Consider the following 8,872-nt stretch of genomic DNA (forward strand, 5'->3'; position numbering starts at 1 on the left):
GACAACTTAGTGACATTGACTAATTCCTTGACAAATGAATGAAATGAAAATTAACTCAGTGAATCATGCACACATCCAACAAGTAGAACTATAAAACTTGTAGAGAAAGCAGAGAAGAAGATCTTGGCACCCAAAGCACCACCCATAAAAGGAAAGGCTGATGAATTGGACCTCATCAAAAATAAAATCTTTGGCACATCCAAAAACCCTGTTAAGAGGGTGAAAAGGCAAGCTACAGACTGGTTAAAAAAAAAAATGCAATCTATATGTCTGACAAAGGACAAGTATCTAGGATGGGTTTTTTTTAATTCTTAAAACTCAACAGTAAAGCAAACAATTAGAACATGAGCAAAAGACATGAAGAGACATTTCCCAAAAGAAGATATTCAGAAGGCGAATAAGCACACGGCAAGATGTTCGACGTCATTAGCCATTAATCATGCACGTTGAAACCACAACAAGCTACCACTACACACCTAAAAAAAAACACAGTGACAGTGCCAAGTGCTGGTGAGAACGCAAAGTATTAATAGCTACATATATCATACATTGCTGGTGGGAACGTGAAATGGTACAGCTACTCAGGAAAATAGTTTGAGGGTTTCTTAAAAAATTAGTCATGCACTGACGATGTGACCCAGAGGTTATATTCCTGGGCTTTCGCCCCAGATGAGTGAAGACTTATGTTCACACCTCTACACAAACATTTATAGTAGCTTTATTTGTAATAACCAAAACCTGGACAATATCGAAACGTTCTTCAACAGGTGAATGATCAGACAAACCATGGTCCATCCCTCCCCCCGGAACACTACTGAGCACTGAAAAGGGATGAATTATTGCTGCAGAGGGCAACCGGATGCATTCCCAAAGATGTGTGCTGAACTGGAGGGGAAAAAACAAATGCATCATTTGATTTATATCACATTCTTGAAATAACAAAGTTGTCGAAACGGAGAACAGGTCGTGATTCTGTTGTGGTTCCAATTGTGGCAGCTGTGGTTGCCAGGAATTAAGGAGCGGGGTGGGACAGGAGGGAAGTAGGTGTGGCTACAAAAAGCAACAGGACTTGTGGACACAGTGGGGGGGAGGAAAGGGTATGACCCGTTGAGGGAATAGCATTGACATGTGTACGCCGCCATGTGTACAATAGATAGCTAGTGGGAAGCTGCTGTATAGCACAGGGAGCTGTTTGACTCTCTGGGGTGACCTAGATGGGTGGGACTGGCGTGGTGGGAGGGAGGGGTACATGTATACATATAGCTGATACCCATTGTTGTTCAAGCAGAAACTAACAACATTGTTAGTTTCTATTATCCTCCAGTTTGTTTTTAGAAAGGCTGCTCTAGGGATCCTTGCTGGTGATGGAGTGCTCTGTAAATTGACTGCATCCATGCCCGTGTCCTGGTTATGCTGCTATACTGTCGTTTTACGCGATGCTACAGATGTTACTGGGGAAGCTGACTGACAGGGAGATGCAATCGCTCTGTGTTCTTACCACTGCATGTGAATCTGCAATTATCTCAAAACAAAAAGTGCAATCTTTGAAAAAGAAAAAAGGAGCTAAAGAAATGGGAAAAGGGGGCAACTAAAAAACTAAAAAGGGGGACTTCCCTGGTGGTCCAGTGGTTAAGAATCTGCCTTGCAAAGCAGGGGACGTGAGTTCAATCCCGGGTCAGGGAACTAAGATCCCACGTGCCTTGGAGCAGCTAAGGCCACAGGCCGCAACTCCCGAGCCCACGCACCAAAACTAGGGAATCCATTCACCACAACCGAAGAGTCCAGATGATGCAACAAAGACCTGATGCAGCCAAATAAATAAATTTTTTAAAAAACTGAAAAGACAAACCACAGAATGGGAGAAGATAATCACAATACAGAGCTCCAGCGAAAGACTTGCCGCTGGAATATAAAAATGGTCTCTAAAGGTCAATAAGAAAAAGACAGACAACTTAATTTTCTCACAAGCAGAGGAAAGGTGTCAACACGCACTTCGCAAAGTGGCCGGGAGAGAGACGGAAAGGTTCTCAACACCGACAGTCAGCAGAGAAATGCAATGAAAGGCGTGTTCACTGCACGTCTAACAGAACAGCTGTAATGAAAAGGACGCGTGAGAGACTTCCATGATGGCCCAATGGCTGGGACTCCTCGCTTCCAATGCAGCGGGCACGAGTTCGCTCCCTGGTGGGGGAACTAAGATCCCTCACGCCGCGCACTGCGGCCAAAAAAAAAAAATATGAGTGATACGAAATGCTGGCGAGGACGTGGAGCAACAAGACCCTCGTGCCTCATTGTCAGGAGAGTAAGAGAAAACAGACCACTTGGGGAAACTGAGGGGCCATCTCTGCGACTCTATGGCCCGGAATCTCCAGTCCGGAGAAATGATGCTACCCCCCAAGGACGTGCACTAACTGCAATGCTCACAGACCCAAGATTGGAAACAATTCACGTGTCTGCTAACAGGTGAGTGGACTGGCTGGGGCAAATTCCCGCAAAGATAGAAAACTTAGCAATAAAAAAAAAAATCCTGGATCTCGACAACAATATGGATGAATCTCAAAAAGCTTATCCTGATCAAAAGTCAGGAGAAATGACCACATGCTGAAGGATTCTCATTTGAAACTCAGAGACCGGCAGAAGCAATCTACGGTGACAGAAACCAGGTGGGTGCTCCCTGGGGTCGGGGTATGGAGGGTATTGAACTGGGTGGGGTCACAGGAAGCCTGGTAGGGGATGGAATTGTGCATGACCTTGATCTAGGGTAGTTCCATGGGTGTAGACCTAAGTGTGAACCCAGTGGCACTCCAGATGTGTGCATGTTACTTAATATGATAAAAATTCAGCTTAAAAAAATTAATTTTCAATGGCTCTTCAATGAACGGGAGAAAAGCAAGGAGGCTGAGAACTGTAATTAAGAAAAAACAAACCCAGACCATGAACCCACTTGGCCACTAAGACCCACACCCGCTTCCAGGGGCCCAAGGAGGCCCCAGAGAAAAGGCAGCATCCTTCAGATTCCCAGGCAAAAGTCCAAGCCAGTGAGAGTGGGCAGGGCAGCAAGACTCCATCCGTGGACACGGGCCCAGCCTCCCCAACCTGCAGGAGTGCCCAGGCTCCCACAGGTCTCAGCCTGAACTTGTGAGCTCTCGGGGCGCGGCCAGGGTGGGGGAGCCCAGCCCACTAGGGCCCAGGGTGGACACCCGGCAGCGGGCCGGGGCTCCATGGGAAGGCAAGGAAAAGCTAGTCCCTGGAGAGAAAGCCAGGGCTGCCTCAGGCTGCCTTTTGGCTGGCATGATGCAGGCAACTGACAAACGTGTCTGCTGAATCGCAGGGAATTCTCAGAGCACGGAGACAGTCGTGGCCTGGCCCCGTTCCGGGGAGCTGCCCTGTGAACTGACTCACTGATCCATTAGTGATCAGACTGTGGAATCAAGTATGCAGCACTCTAACTCATAAAACTCAGGGTTCGGGTTCCGACTCTGCCCCCCAATCCCTGAGTGACCTTGGGCAAATGACTTAGCCTCTGTGTGCCTCCACGTCTTTCAACTGAAAGATGGAAATGAGTCAGATGAGCTAATACACATAAAGCCCTTAGAAGAGTGCCTGGCGCACGGTAAGGGTAAGTAGCATAGCCAGCGGGCAGTAGAGGCAGGTCTCAAACCCACCTCCACCCCTGGAGCTGTGCAGTCCCCTAGGGCAGCAGCCAGCCTCCCGGGACAGCGGAGCATGTGCAATGTGACTGGTCCAGAACGAGAAGTGCTGGACTTCTAAGCCCTTCTGTGAACAAAAAGTGTACAGTGTCTCAGAGTGTTTTGGATGGATTAAGTGCCAAAACGATCACATTTGCATAGATTATGAAAATGAGAGATATTATTAAAATAAATTTCTCTCGTTTGTTCTTCCTTTGTGAAGGTGTGACATCACACCAGCAGCTCACGTTTGTGGCCGGTCTCAGGTATCTGTTGGATGGTGTGGCCCTGGAGAATTCTGTCTCTGACAATTCTCTCTTCCCCAAATCTGAACTCATTCTCCCCCGTTTAAGGCTCTCTTTCCTCTGGGATTGAGGGGGATCGTCACTTCCATCCATATCAGTCCCTCTACATCACAGAGGCTTCCCTGCTGGCTCAGAGGGTCAAGAATCAGTCTGCAATGCAGGAGACCCAGGTTAATCCCTGGGTTGGGAAGATCCTCTGGTGAAGGGCGTGGCTACCCACTCCAGTATTCTTACCTGGAGAATTCCATGGACAGAGAAGTCTGGTGGGCTACAGTCCATGTTGTCACAAAGAGCTGGACACGACTGAGCAACTACACACTTCACTTTTTTTTTCACTACATCATAATGCCTGGATCTCTGGTGAAAACAAGGGGATCATTCTCCAGAAAAGGGGGTTCAGCCAGCAGTGCTTTTTGCCTACAGAGAAGAAAGGGGAATGGGTGCACTTGGCAGGTGGTTGGGAGGTGGGTGGCCGTGGCCGTGGGGGGGGGTCCTCTGTTCTACCTGAGTTTCAAAATACAGTCTTGAGGTTAGAAGAGACTGGCAGGTCACTGGGTCCATCTTCAGGATGAGGAGCAAGACACGGCAAGGTCTGGAGGAGGGAGAGTCAAAGCTGGAGCACGGAGGACTTCGCACCCTCCCCTCCTGGCCCCTGTTGGACGGACCTCCAAGAGGCCCCAGGAGGGCAGCCAAGTCAGCCCAGGCCCTTCAGCAGAGACAGCGCTCCAGTCGGGCCGCCGTCCGGGGTCCAACAATTAGCCGAGGACGGGGATCCGCACAGGATGGAGGATGGGGCGGCTCAGAGCCTCAGCCCTGCCTCAGGCCACCAAGTGGGCTCCTGCCAGAGAGCTGGTCTTTCCGGGAGCCTCCACGCCTGTGTCCGATCCCATCCTCACGACCGCCAGCCTGACTGGTGCTCTCGGCCCCTGCTTCAGAGAGAAGAAACCGAGGTGGGGAAGGCCAGTGGCTCAGTGGCACTCAGCACAGGTCAATGGGAGGGCTGGGACCGGAGCCAAAACCCGTGGGAAGGAGGCACGCCCCGAGCAAAGCCGGGTGGAATGCAGGGAGGGGGCAGGGCCTGCCCCCACCCCTGCAGATGCTCAGAGGGCTCCCACCGTGCCCTCCAGCTTCACACATTTCCCACGGCCCCCCTCTCTCGTCACCGCCCCTCTCTGTAGGCGGCTTTGGGTGCTGCTCAAGAATAGGAACCGTCTGCGTTCACATCGCAGCTCTGGCCCTGCCTGCTCTGTGTATGAGCTCCGGCAAGTTACTCAACCTCTCCGGGCCTCCACATCCTTACCTGTGAAATGGGGAGATGCATCTGCCCCTCTCATGGGGCTGCCTTGAGATACTGAGTTGTACCAGCAGAGACTCAACATATATCTGCAGCCACTTCTCTTGCTGTTGTTACGGTGGCTTTTCCGGGACTGTCTCCACGGGGCTGAGTCGCAGGAGTCCCCATCCCCTCTCCTGGTTGCGTCTTCCACGGCCACTCCAGGAGGCCGGGCACAGCTTTGCTGGGTCCTCTGCTCAGGGCCACACATGCGGTAGATGGAGGTCAGGGGAGCTGTGAGCTGCTCCCCGGCATTTGTGCACACATATGTTGGATCCCTCTGGGTGCCAGAGAGCGGGTACAGTGGGGGTCAGAGGGCCCGTCAAATACAGCCACCAGCAGAGGTGGCTGCCCCCCGGGGAAGGTGGGCGGCTGATCCCAAGCCCTCCTTCTTGCCGCCCCCCAGCCCCTGGCCCCTTGTTTGCTGGGCCGGCAGACCCCTCGGCAGAACCCAAATCGGCCCGTGTGATCCTCAAGGGGGATCATTGCTGCCCACTCCAGCACCCACACTGCCTGGACGAGGGCCTCCAAGGGACAGCAGTGTCAGCTGACAGGGAAGACCACAGGACTCCACTGAGTCCCACCGCTGGGCTGCCCTTGGTCAATCTGTGCCTCAGTTTCCCTGCCCATGAGGGACGAGGTCCGGACCTCGTGCTCTCTGAGGCCCTCACGCGACCCTCACTGATCGGCTCATCATTCAGACAAAGAGCCGCGGATGGAGGCCAGTGGTTCCCAGGCTGCAGCCGGGCCCTGGGCCAGGGGACACCCGCCAGACTCCGCAGGGAGACAGATGGGGACAGTCCAAGGGGCTGGGTGGCGCAGGCATGCCAGACGAGGCTCGGAAGGCTGGCTCCGGGCAGGACGGGCCCGTGGTCAGACGGACAGCAGGGAGCCGTCTGCAGGATGGGGCTTCCAGGGGGACCCAGGCCCCCGAGCCAGAGGCACACCCAAGCCCCTTCCCTGGGACACTTGCTCCGCGGCCCAGCAAGAAGCCGCGTCCCCGAGTGACCCCACTCGGCCTCAGGACCAGGGCCACAAGGCACTGGCAGCTCCTAAGACTGTGCCACAGGACAGCGGGCCACCCACGAGCCAGCAGCCTCGGAGATCTCCCGTCACTCCTCGTCCTCGGCCCTCTGCAGCCGAGCCTTGGCAGGTGAGCGGTAGGACTCGGCGGGTAGCCAAGGGCCCAGCCAGGAGCCTGGGAAGGTTTGACTCATGATCGTACAGACTGACCCCCTGGGCCCAAGTCCCTGCCCTGCTGCTCCCAGCTGCATCATGTACATCACATCCAGCGAGCTGTTTCCCTTCCTGAGCCTCTATTTCTCCATCTGTAAAATGGAGTGATGAGCATCTCTGGCTCTTGGGGATGATGTGAGGGCTACAAAGGAAATGAGATGGACTCTTTCACTAAAAGACAGCTGAAATGAACTGATGATAAGAAAGAGAGGGGGAACAAAAAGATAATCCAACCTTTCTGTTCCTTTAAGAATGGCAACCAGCCCAGAACATCAAGAAAAGACCCCCCGTTTGGGGACCATAATTCCTACCAGAAGGAGATCCTTCTCTGGGCCCATCGAGGGAAGCCCATATTTACCCACCAGGTGACCAGCTCCTTAGCATGTCCTCAGAAATCAGGCATTTTCCTACTGGAAAGTTTTCATTATCTTTAAATCTGATTCTGAGGGTATGAAAGTCACAAATTCAGCCTCTCTGACTCATGAGCCATCAGCAGGCAAGTGCTGTTGGGACTTGAACAGGGCGGGCAGAGACTTCCAAAGATCGGGGTGGGTTTCTTTAAACCTCTAAACAGTTTTCATTTCATAACCAGCTGACATACACATAAAGGAGCGGTCTTTTTCCCAAGGAAACGTCTCGCATCCAGGGCGAGGCCCTCTGCCCTACACCACCTTTGATCGCTGCGTCAGGCCTGCAGCGCCCCACGGGGCGGGACGGCTCCGTCCCTCCTGGAGACCGGGGTGTTTGCTTCTTCGGTTCCCGCCAACGAGCCGTGGGCTGCTGATTCTCTTGGCAGTCTCCAAGGCCGAGGGGTGTGCTGGGTAGCCTCAGGCACTAAGGCAGGCCAAGAGAATTGAGGTGCCAGGTCCCAGGAACCCCACCGCCTAAGGCTGCTTGCACCCACTCACCATCGGTGACAGCCAACGCCTCGTCCTGACCACAAGCTCACCGCATGCCAGGCTCCGTGCCCGAGGTAGGAGGTCTTGTCACATCCCCACCAGGACTCCTCAAGTAGGTATTGTCGTGCTCATTTTGCAGGTAGGAAAATTGAGGCTCAGAGACGTGGAACAGTATGCCTGAGATCTCACTGCTACAAAGCGGGGAGGCGGGATTTGAACCTATGTCTGTCTGGCTCCAGCATCTGCCCCCTTCATCACTCTCCTGCCTCCTCAATTTAATTCACCAAGAGTCATTTAGCAACAACGCGTGTCTGGTCACTACAACAAACAGATGGAGGGCAGGGGTGGTCCCAGTCCTGAGGGAACCTGCAACCTGCTGAAGGAGTGAGTGAGAGAATGAATGAATGAACGAATGAATGAACAAACGAGCACATGTGGAGTGAGACAGGGCAGGAGGATGAGCCAGTCTGAGAGTGGGCTATCACACTGGCACTCCTGTGGGCACCAGAGGCTGCCACCATCTGGGGGCCTCTGAGAAGCCACGTGGAACACTCACAAGTGTCAACTCAAGACAAGGAAAAGGGGAGGTCTGCCCACTGGCTGTATGTCCCATCCCCACGCTCCAGGGTGGCCTTCATGCTTCTAGGCTTGTGTGTGAGTCAGATGGCTGAGAAGTCCCGAGCAGAAAGAACGGCACAAGGACAGCCAACGTTTGCCGCCCCCATGGAGCTGGCTGTTGCAGAAAGGGCTGCTGGGGAAAAGTGATTTGAGACCATGGGAGGCAGGCCATGAGAGGAATCTGATACAAGGCTACCCCCGCGCCCGCGAACTGCACCTACAGAGCCCGCGCGCCTAGAGCCTGTGCTCTGGAACAAAAGTATTCACAACGATGAGAAGCCCACACACCGCAACTAGAGAATAGCCCTCACTCTCTGCAACTAGAGAAAGCCTGGGCACAGCAACAAAGAGCTGGTGCAACCAATAATAATAGTAAAACAAGTAAATAAATTATATATTAAAAAAAAAAAACAGACCCCGTGTATGTGAAACCGGACTTCGGAAGCACAAGGATAGGTGTTCTCGGTACTTGTTTTTACATCCTCTCTGGTAAATCTTCTCTCTTAGCAGTGAAGGTGAGTGGACTCAGCACATGTAGATGTTCAAAAAATAGAGAGGGGAAATGATGGATGGATGCAGCCATGCGTGGCCATGTGAATGGGTAATTGGATGGATAGATGGATGGGCGGATAAATGGATAGATGGATGGATGGGTAGGTGGCTGGGTGCATAAATGGATGGATGGATGGATGGATGGACGGACGGATGGATGGATGGAAGGGTGTGTGGATGGGAGGATGGGCATGTGTGTGGGTGGATAATTGAGTGGATAGATTGATGGGTGGTAGAGCC

Source organism: Giraffa tippelskirchi, chromosome 10 (genome assembly GCF_054371585.1).
Source record: "Giraffa tippelskirchi isolate mGirTip1 chromosome 10, T2T-mGirTip1v1.2.pri, whole genome shotgun sequence".
In the NCBI taxonomy this organism is placed as follows: domain Eukaryota; kingdom Metazoa; phylum Chordata; class Mammalia; order Artiodactyla; family Giraffidae; genus Giraffa; species Giraffa tippelskirchi.